Here is an 11,242-nt window from a genome sequence, read left to right as displayed (position 1 = left end):
TTGATGAAGAAACGAGAGAAGATGAAACACTAAAAATTGATAAAAGAAAGCACCGATGAGAACTAGAAGAAGGAAGATAGAAGCAAAAAGATGAAGCCAGAATCTACTCACCCAACCACTTTCTTCTTCGCGAAGCCAAAAGAAGGCCTCGTAGGGGGGACCACGACGGCGAAAACATCCCCGCCACCCGACGACGGGAGCGGGATAGCAGATAACGGAGCCATGGAAGAAGCTGGGGATGGAGCCGTGGAAGAACTCTGCACTGGAGGAGCGGTAGAGCTCGGTACCAAGGCTACCAAAGAACTCGACACCGGAGCTTCAGAAGAAGTCGGCGCGGGAGCCTTAGAAGAACTCATACCCGATGTCCGGTTACTTCAAAAAGTTCAAGACTAAAAGTCAAGATAAAGAAGAGAAATTCAATGCAACAGGAATATGAAAACAACTCACCGTCGCATGATGAGGGGTACTTCATCATCCTCCTCTCCCTCAGCCAAGGAAACTAGAGCACCTACTAAAAAAAGAATAAAAAGTACTCGGTTCAAGAGAGAAACAGGAAAACAATGGAACAAAGAGTATTAAATGTGCTCACCTAAGAGCATGCTAGCAACAACTAGAGTACCTGAGAGAGTACTTGGTTTGCGAGGCTTCTTGGAGACAAGCAGGCCAGATGAAGACCCATCCATTCGCCCCCTCTTCGGGACACTACGAGGACCGTGAGGGACTAGACGAGGAACATATTCTTCATATATATCAACAAATCCGGAAGAAACTCTAGGAAGCGCTATGGAGGGTGGGGACTTACTAGTTGTAGAAGTTCCAGCAAGTTTATCCCCAGTCTCCGCCACGACAGGGAGAACCTCAAGAGGGATCGGGTCAACAAAGTTCCGCCCAAGCTCCTACAAAAAAGGATAAAATAGCAAGACAAGGAAAAGCTAAGCAAAAATAGAAGCAGCAAGAGTACATAAAGTATCCAAACAAAGAGATAAACAACTCACCGCTGGGGGCGGGTTGTTGGCAGAGAACTCGGAGACAGCAGGAGGAATAACGCTCACTCCTTTCAGCATCTTTTGGAGATGCTCAAGTACCTCCTCATCGGTCAGCTCAAGAGCTGGGACCATGCGTGAAGGATCCTCGGCCCCAGAATACTCGAAGCCAAGGTGCTCCCGCTCTTTCAAAGCCTGAACTCGGCGACGAAGAAAACTCGAAACAATACCGAAACTGGTTAAACCCTGTTGTTTCAGCATGCTAATCCTATCAAGGAGTGGCCAGATCACTTGAATCTCAGTAGGTGACTCAAGTTTCTTGTCCCATCGGTCATTCACCACAGGACCAGATCTAGAGTGGACGACAAGGGAAGGGATCAAATTGGCAGCATAAAACCAATCGGTACGCCAATCTTTTACAGAATCAACCAGGTCATAGTCAAAGAACTTGATCTTAAGACCCTGGCGAAACTGAATCCCGCAACCGCTAAGAACGCTGGTTTCTTCATGGCGGGGTTGAGGTTTCAGACGAAAGAAGTAGCAAAAAAGAGATAGAGAAGGAGAGATTCCAAGGAAAGCTTCACAGAGATGAACAAAAAATGGAAAGATGGAGAACGGCATTAGGCGTTAGATGGTTCAGACTAACCCCAAAATAACCAAGAAACTGATGAAGAAAGACGGAAGCAGGAAGGCAAAGTCCGGCGCGGACAAAGGAAACAAAGAGGACAATCTCACCAGGACCCGGAGCAGGAACCCGATGCTCGCCCAGAACTCTCCATTCAGCGATGACTTTGCTTTGGATCAAGCCATCGCTGACGAGCTCGCGCAGCTAATCTTCGCTTGTTGTTGGAGCTGGCCAAACATTTTGAGCAGCCCTCATGGCCACGAACTCTTGGTTCTCAATCAAAGAAAGAGATGACTCCTCGTCCACAAAAGTTGCCTGGGACTTGCTCGTGGTTTTCTTCTTACCCATGAACTAGCAGAAGCAAAAAGGTACTGGGGAAGATGAAGCTAGATGGCGGCGCTAAGGACGGCGGCGGCAATGGTGACGGCGGATGATTAAGAGCTAGGGTTTGAAGGCAAAAGAAAGGCAGTAAAGAAAAAGAGGACGTAGGGTCTATAAATAAATTTTACAGCGTTAGAAACGGCCCACCAGGCCCATTAAAACACCGTGTGACAACGCAACGGTCCATTTACCGACGTAGCTAAAATGACGGAGGGCACAAATCCACATAATGGTATAATCCAATGGGCAGATTTCAGACTTATCCGTCCAGCACCACGGCAGGGTTATCAGATCACTACAAGAATAACCCGTCAACCAAGAAGAAACAAAAGGGCTACCTCACAAGGAACAAAAGAACCCAGTTATTTAAGAAAGAACTCGATAATCTCATGAACGACAGGGATCACAGCAGAGAAGTAAAGGACAACTCAGAAGACAAGATTCATTCCATTACAAGCGACTTCAAAAATAGAAGATTACAAATCTTACAAGACCCAACGAACTCGGTACCACGAAAAGCAAAGTAGCAAAGAGGAACACGGACATGGCTAGGCTCTGGAATGACTACGTGTCCCAAATTGCTACTCAGAAGGACAAACCGCCATCAGCTACACTGTTTTCTTCAAAGGACGGACGCAGTGCATCCAAGGCAGAAATCAGCAGCACGGCAGGACAACATGGAGCAGAGAAGGCCGGCGAGCATCTGTCTACCCAAGACCGATGTGATGCTGGATATGGTGTTGATCTGCACCAGATAGTCTCAGGACAGGCGACTAAGATCAACCCAGAACTGCCAGATGAAGAAATGAAGCCCACATCACAAGACTTCCTCCAACTACCGCCATGTACATCCTGGTACAATGCTGTCGTGGGATTAGCCTACCTCTAATCCCTATCACAAGACTTCCTCCAGCTACGACAAGACACACAGGAACTACAAAATATGCCCAGGGGCTGCTCCACTTCACAAACTACCATATTCATGACCACGAAGGTTTCAATAGAATGTCCAATGGATGAAAACAAGCACTCTGGGACAGTATTTATAGATCAAAGGAGCGGCGCACATGGACTAGGAGTACCAACGAAATAAGCCTAACAAAGGACACAGTGAAAAGATAGGACTCAATAATGGAAGACTCAGGCGAGAGGGAACAGTACTCGAAGATGAGCATATTCGGAAGAATATACCAGCACAGTACAACCCATGAACAAAAGGCATTTACACTCAACCACCACCATACAACTATATCTGACAATAGCAGACTATCAAAGAATACGCCAAGACCTCACATTCGAGTTCTTCCTGAACAAAACAACATGGATATACGCTCGGAGGCTGCATGCTGCGAAACTACTCGGATGATGGTTTAATCCAAGACTAAAGGGCTGCTTCGGAAAGATGCCACAAAACTACTCAGATGATGACATAATCCAAGTCTCGGGGACTACTTCAAAACACAAATTTTCAAACAACATAAAGATTCAAGACCCTCCAACTTTTTGTTCCAAATAGCAAGAGGCTCGGGGGCTACACTCAGTGAGTGCACTTTTTCTTTGAAAAAGCGCACGTCACCAAAAGACTTCCTCAACGCAGACCACTTCAAGACATTACGACAAAAAGAACTCGGAATGAGCCATATTCGAGTTCTTTTTTATAAAACTTCAACGAACAAACAGAGCAACTTCAAGACAAGATCCTCTAGCTCCTTGTTCCAAATAGCAAGAGGCTCGGGGGCTACAACCAGATGGATGTACTTTTTCTTCAAAAAGCACTCACCACGAAGAAGGTCCCAAGAAGCGCTATAAGGTTTCACTCCAGAAAGCACTCGGATGACGTTTGTTCCTACTCAACAAGACTTGAAGGAGCAAAACGAGACTTTTAGAGCTCAACCATGAAGTGCTCGGGGGCTTGTCGATGCGGGACCCACAGGATACCCCACAAGGGAGAGAGAAGATCTAGTCCAACTAGGATTCTTCCCATATAATCTTAGTAGTAGAACTATTCAGTAATCCTACTAAGAACTCTCATTATAAACCGACTAGGACTCTGGCCTCCTGACTATATAAAGGAGGGTAGGGCTCCTGGGATAGACAACAGAACGATAATTGTACGACACAACACAATCAATCCAACGTAGAGGCTAACATCGGCTGGACGTAGGGCTGTTACTCGATCAACGATCAAGGGTCCGAACCAGGATAAGTCGTTTGTCTCTTGCGTTCACCATCGAGTTCTACATATGCTGAAGCCTGAACAATACTGCCCGGGGACCCCCGTGGTAGGCTATCGGTGGTAAAACATCGACAAGTACAAGTTTCTATGCCGAACAGGGTGGCCAGGTACACCATGTCTATATCCATGCAATAGCGATATGAAATATGGCATTAAGTGTTTTTAAATTCACACCATCAACTGTTAGCCTTGTTCAGTGTTTAGAAATATCAGCCCCGTCTAACTGGCAAGTTCTCTTTAATTATTATTTTCAGGCAGTTCTTGGATAGTTACTGCTGCCTGCTGGTATATTCGATCCAAATGTGTTGTTCTAGGACTTGTTTCAATTTACCAAACTATTGTCATGTTAAAACATTTCTGTTTTTACCTTTATTTTATCTGTATCATTTCACCACTTGAAACACAAAGTTTGTACTATCCCTCCTGATCTTGAGACTAGAATTATAGCGAAGGAACATTGATGCATGGCTCTAAAGGTTCTCAACGTTACTTTTAATATTGAAACTTGAAACATATATAGTATATAATTGTTGGAAACAATCATGTGTGTCTAAGTGCAAGCTAGTGTTAAGGTTCATAGCATTTACTTTAGCTAAATTTCAACATGGAGTAATAGGATTAATAGGTTGATTATTTGGGTAATATTCTGCATTAATTAGGAGGCTATCACAGCTACAATTGTAGCTGACGACTGCCTACATATGAGAGAGAAAAACAGAAAATGATAAGTCATTTTATAGCCACCAAATTCACTGTATTTGTGTGTGCTTGTGTGTTAGAGTTCCTTAGTATCCTGTTGTGGGCTATCTGCCTTTCAATAATTTATATAGCTTGATGTCATTCAGCCCGTTTGCTTGTTGGTTTTAGCCAAGGCTTATCAGCCAGTCAACTGTATTTTTCTCTCTCAATAAACTAGCACCAGCTGGGCTTATCAGCCCAGAAACCAACCAGCAAACAGGCCGATTATATCACAGCAATAATATACTGCAGTTTACATTCAAAGTTATCTGCATTTTCAAATGTCATCACTGAGACATACATTTGCTAAATCTTTTGGATTAACATGGATTTTTTTTTGCTTCAAGATATTTGACACCGGAAGCATTGAGGGGTCTTTTGGAACTTTTAATGTGAACAATGTCCAAGTGTTTGCTGGCTATGTTCTACATATTGGCTCATTTACAAAAGGTTCCAAGGTTTTGTCTCTTGGTGATAATGTGATATTGGCTCATTTACACAGTTGCTCTCTTTCTCTCCTGATGATTCTGCCATTGCATTTATAGGAAGTACTTGGTGATCATGTTGACTAGAAGGGTTCAATTTTTCTACCTAAGAAGCTGAGATTTGGTTTCTCTCATGGTATTGTGGCTCCTTTGTATTCCACTGACTGAATTTTATGAGCTCGTTTACTCAGCTGTTAATTCATATAACAGGAAAACCTGTCCAACCTGAAGATTTGAGAAAAATGGAGTCCATAGTGAACCAGAAAATAAAGGATGAGCTGGGTGTATATGCACTTCAAATAAAATTAGAGGATGCGAAGCGCATAAATGGTCTTCGTGCTATGTTTGGTGAAGTAAGTTTTCTTGCTTATGGAATATTGATATTTCTTGTTTGGCTAGTTATTAAAGGGGTTGGCATATTGATTTTGTAGATCTACCCTGATCGAGTAAGAATTGTATCAGTTGGTCACAAAGTGGAAGATCTGCTTGCAGATCCTGATAGCAAAGAGTCATTATCCATATCGACTGAACTATGTGGATGTTTGTTTTCAGCTCTCTGCTATGTAATTCTATGTTTCATGATTATGATATCTAAAATTTTGTGTATATATCAGGTACACATATTTGAATTAGGTAGAAATCCTCTGTATCAATACCTTGTGCTCTTGTGCTTGTGGTCAGATTTAAATTATATATGTTCTGGTCAAATTTGAATTGTAAATTTAAATTTTTTATAGAAAATGTACTGTAGGGACGGTTCTAGACTGAACTGCCTCTACAAACAGGTATTATAGGAGCGGCTGATACTATAGCCGTCCCTACAAATCGATTTATAGGGGCGGTTTGAGAATTGCCCCTACAAATCGGCGATTTGTAACCACGCTTTGGTAGGGGCGGCTGGCCAAACCGCTCCTACAAATGCCCATGAGCTGCAACTACAAATGATATATGTAGGAGTGATTAGTTGTATAATCACAAATAGGTATTGGTTCGAATCCTAGAAATATATGTTTACTTTTTTTCCTTTTATCACCTATCATTGCCCGGGTTCTAGAACTGTGGGTCGGCCCGGGTTCTAGAACAAGGGGTTTCGATCCAATTATGAAATCTGATGTGGTGGATTACTGTGTTTTTTCATAGAACGAGTTTCCCATGCTCAAGACCGAGCATGCAAGACCTTGCAGGATGGAATGCTCTATGAGATTTGAGTGAGAGACTGATCAACCGTATCTTCTGAAAAGATTTCAGAAGAAAGTTGGTCCATTCGTGATTTTATTTCTTATCCATCGTGATAAAGTGTTGATCGACCGTACTCTCCTACAAGATTTATTATTCATCCATGCTGGTTGTTTGTAATTGAATTAATCAAGCTTGATTTCACATGTAGATATATAACATCAGTATATAGATTTATCCCTGTTCATGTTCTACACTTGAGCTAAAAACACAAGGATACGTCCTCACCCGTCACCGACACCTGCAGGACGAGCTAAACTTTTATTAGAATCTTCTCTATCTCTACAGACCAGGACTACTATGTTCTATGTTCTCACCCAGAAAAGTTCAGTAATGCATACTGCATGCGTGGACTGATCAGAATCGACCGGTGTTTCGTTCTCTCAACAACCATTTGGGAATTGGGAGGCTAGAGTTTGAATGAATGCCAATCTGAATCCAAGAGGAAACAGGTAGCACGTGGAAAAAGAAGAAAACAAAAGGTGCACATGACAACAAGCGTAGTATGTAGCCATCAAAAGCACACTTATCTTTATGGAAATTAGCGAAAAAAATGATGAGAAAAAAACTCACCGTTGGCCGTTTGCAAAAGTACACCGAAAGAAAGTAGCATCACTCAGACTTACATAAGTAGTGAATCAACAACCATAGCTGAAGCATAAAATAAAAGTAAAGAAAGAAAGAGTGTGTTTGGAAGCATGGCCCAGCGGCCCGATAGCGCTCCTAGGCTACAACGCTCGTGTTTGGGGCCACTAGCCCGCTCTTAAGCCTGGTCGCCGCGGTGCAAAAGGGCGCGCCCGCCTGGATGTGGGGAAACAAAGCTAGGGTTTGTTTTCTGGGGGCGCGGCTATGAGCGGCGTGAGGCAGACGATTTTGGGGCGATTTGGCACGGTGGCGGGTGGCTCGCGCGGGAAGGGGAAAACCTCCACGCGCCCTCCCCACCGGCGAAATCTGTCGCCTTTATAAGCAGTCGTTGCTGCTGCGTCTCCTTCCTTCGTCTCCATGCTCTTGGCCCTCCCTCTACCCACGTGAGGGACCGGCGGTGGTGGAGAGCTGGTGTCCATCGCGGCGGTGTCCTTCCCCTGTGGGCTTTGTCTCCGTTCCCTCGCCTTGGATCTGCTTCGACGCGGCGCTGCTCCGTCGACCGCGGGACTCTGTGCAGGCGGCCGTCTTCTTCCATCTTCTTCTATTGCTGAGGTGGTGTGGTTGTGTTCCCCCGGCCAGATCTGCTTACTCTCTGTCCAAATCTGCTTCCTCTTCATCATCGGTTCTTCTTCTTCTCCTAGCTACGTCGCTCCTTTGCTCCAATGACCACCCCGAGGTGAATCGACCCCCAATCCCCCTCTTTCTTGATGGCGATGATGCTAGGGTTTGTTATCATAGTTGCAGTTCACTGTTCATTCATTTATTCTGAGTACAAGCTACTATTTCATGACGGATTAGGGTTTCATTTGTTATTGGATTGATGCTGGTTGTTACAGTAGCTTGTTCTATCTGATGATGCCCTATCTGTTTAGTGTCCATTTTGCACCTAATGTGTTTCATGGTTGTGATGGTTGCCATGGATTGCCCTGTATTTTGTTCTTACGGTCGATGATGGTGTCCTAGGTACTTAGGAGGCATGTTTTTACATGCAGCCATGCTAAATATGCTTCTTTAATCATTGTACAATCATGTTGAAGCCAGGCAGGGTATGATGATCTGAGTTCCTGTTTCATTGTTATATACATGTAGATGGATCCCTCTGATAGCTGTGAGATGATGTGTAAACAAGCAGCTGCCATGGTTGTTGTCATGGTTTCCTTTGTGATCACTAGGCTTAAAAGGAAAAAGCCTAAACCTGAATCTAAACCTGACCCTCTATTGTATGCACTTAGAAATGAAGCTGAGTAGCACAAGCAACAGACCCTAAGTGCTATCTATAACTCCACTGATGGAGAGTGCCTTTCCATGCTTAGGATGACTAGAGCCCCTTTTTTGCTTTATGCAATCTTCTTAGAGATAGGAGCCTTGTATCTAAAAGGGAAGGATGCATAGTAGAGGAGCAGGTTGCAATGTTCTTTCATGTGGTTGGGCACAACCAAAGGTTTAGAGTTGTCCACTAGTCTTTTAGGAGGTCCATAGAAACTGTCCACAGGCACTTCCATCAGGTCTTGTATGTTGTTGGTGAACTTAGGAATGAAATGATCAAGCCTCCTAGTACTGCCATTCACCCAAAGGTATTTGGAAGCCATAGGTGGAATCCATTTTTCAAGGTAACTGTGAAGCACATGTTCCTGCATTAGGTAGATGTACATATTCACATGTACTGCTATCTCACTTGCATGGTTTTTAGGACTACATTGGTGCCATTGATGGCACACATGTGTTGGCAAGGGTGCCTAGACACATGCAAGTTGCTTTTAGGGGTAGGAAACACAACCCCACACAGAATGTCATGGCTGTTGTGGACTTTGATCTAAAGTTCACTTATGTCTTTGCTGGCTGAGAGGGCTCTACCCATGATGCACTTATCTTGGCTGATGCCATTAAGAGGGATGATGGGTTCACTGTCCCACCAGGTAACTGCACTACCTAGTCAATGCACTTATGTCCTTACAATTGCCACATAGACTCACAGTAGATGTCCACCAATTGTAGGTAAATTCTACCTAGTAGATGCTGGTTATGCATGCCGAAGTGGCTTCCTACCCCCCTATAGGGGGGTTAGGTACCACTTGACTGAGTATGGGAACAGAAACCACCCAACCAATGCAAAGGAGCTTTTTAACCTAAGGCACTCATCACTAAGGGGCACAGTGGAGAGGGCTTTTGGGGCTTTGAAGAACATGTTTCGATTCCTAGACAACAAGCCCTTTCACCCATATAAGACATAGGTGAAGCTTGTATTGGCATGTTGTATTCTGCACAATTGGATCCTAGGTTTTGGGATTGACCAAGTAGTGACAACTGAGGAGGGTTTAACTGGAACCCAACCTAACCCACTTGACACCCTGCCTTTTAGTGAGAGCCAATCCCAAGAGTCCAATGCCATGGCTATTAAGAGGGATGCCATCTGCAATGCTATGTGGGAAGGAAGGGGTACCTCTAGGATCTGATCATTCATTAACTATGTTCTTGAATTCAGTTTGATTACCCTGCTATGGAGCTCATGATTGTGTAATGGATGTGTAATAATTTGTGGGACATGGTTGAGACCAAGATCAATTTGTCTTAATTGTTTCATGTTTCCTCATTGTTCATGCTATGCTCAATTGTGCATCTTAAGTGTTGTGTGATCATGAGACACATCCATACTATCCTTGCACCATACAAGGAATATGGTGCTAGGACTGCATGGGTGTATCCCATGGTCACACATTATGTCTTAGTTGTTTCCTGTTAACCATTCTTATCTTATTGTACATCTATTTACTTAGGAACCAATATAGGATGGCGTCACTCCCTTTGGATGTGCTTGGTGGTTAAGGGGGTTTGTGGCAGCTGCTAATGTAATGAATGGCTTGGTGGGGGTGGTCTAGCTAGTGCTGGTGCTGCTGTAGTTGTTGCTAGTCTAGCTGGTGCTGGTGTAGCTGCTCTGGCTGGTGCTGGTGCTGCTATTGTAGGTGTAGCTAATGGTGCTGCTGCTGGGGGTGCTAGGGCCATGAGGTGGAACAACAACACCTCTAGTTTTGTTCTTAGAAGGATGGCTCAGCTTGTTAGTGATGGTAGTAGGCCTGACAAGGTCTTCAAGGACAAAGATGTTAACTATGTGGCCAAAGCACTTAAGGAGTACAGTGGGGAGGCGGTGAGCCCAATTCAGATGTACAACCATATGAGGAAATGGAGGTAGAAGTGGGCTAGGATATGTAAGCTAAAAGATCTTAGTGGTGCCTTTGTGGGATAGTGATGTCAATGCTATCATGCTTGAGGGGGAGCACTACCTAGGCCACTGCAAGGTAGATCTGTGTTTTCTTTCCTCTTTCCTCCATGCACCTACAACTTTCTATTAGTTACCTAAAAATGTACCCCCCTGCTGTAGGACCATCCTAAAGATGTAGAATTTCTAAACTACCCTATAAGGTTCTACACAGAGATGGAGTCCATCTTTGGCCATGGCATGGCCACTGGTAGGTTTGCACAAGGGTCTAGTGATGCCCTAGGGGTGAACCATGCAGATAGTGTTGCGGCTAAGGCTGAGGGTGCTCCCTCTCCCCTTGTCCCTACTACCAAGACCCAAACAGAGGCTGGAGAAGGCAGCAAGGCCATAGAGCTGTTGTCCTCAGTTGTGGGTGGAAAGAGGAAGAGAGGCAACTTTAGTGAGGATGAGATGCTTATGTTGACAAACATGTCTGATGTTGTCAACAATGTTGCCAATGCTCTTAGGGAGACTGGACTAGCCCATGTTGATGCTAACCTCTACCTTGCTATGATGGAGATACCTGGCTTTACTGAGGAGGCACTGATAGTTGCCTAGACCGACCTACTAGACAATAAGGCCCAAGGCAGATGCTTTGTTGGCATGAGTGATAGCCATAGGGACATTTGGCTTAGAAACTGCCTAGTCAAGAACTACTAC

At 44.3% G+C, this 11,242-nt stretch overlaps 1 pseudogene; it reads left to right on the top strand.

Moving 5' to 3' along the window:
• The first annotated feature begins 8,478 nt into the window (after positions 1 to 8,478).
• On the top strand, positions 8,479 to 9,782 carry LOC136461456 (uncharacterized; annotated as a pseudogene).
• Positions 9,783 to 11,242: the final 1,460 nt, after the last annotated feature.

Source organism: Miscanthus floridulus, chromosome 6 (assembly GCF_019320115.1).
Source record: "Miscanthus floridulus cultivar M001 chromosome 6, ASM1932011v1, whole genome shotgun sequence".
In the NCBI taxonomy this organism is placed as follows: domain Eukaryota; kingdom Viridiplantae; phylum Streptophyta; class Magnoliopsida; order Poales; family Poaceae; genus Miscanthus; species Miscanthus floridulus.
This window is presented reverse-complemented; position numbering and strand designations above follow the sequence as displayed.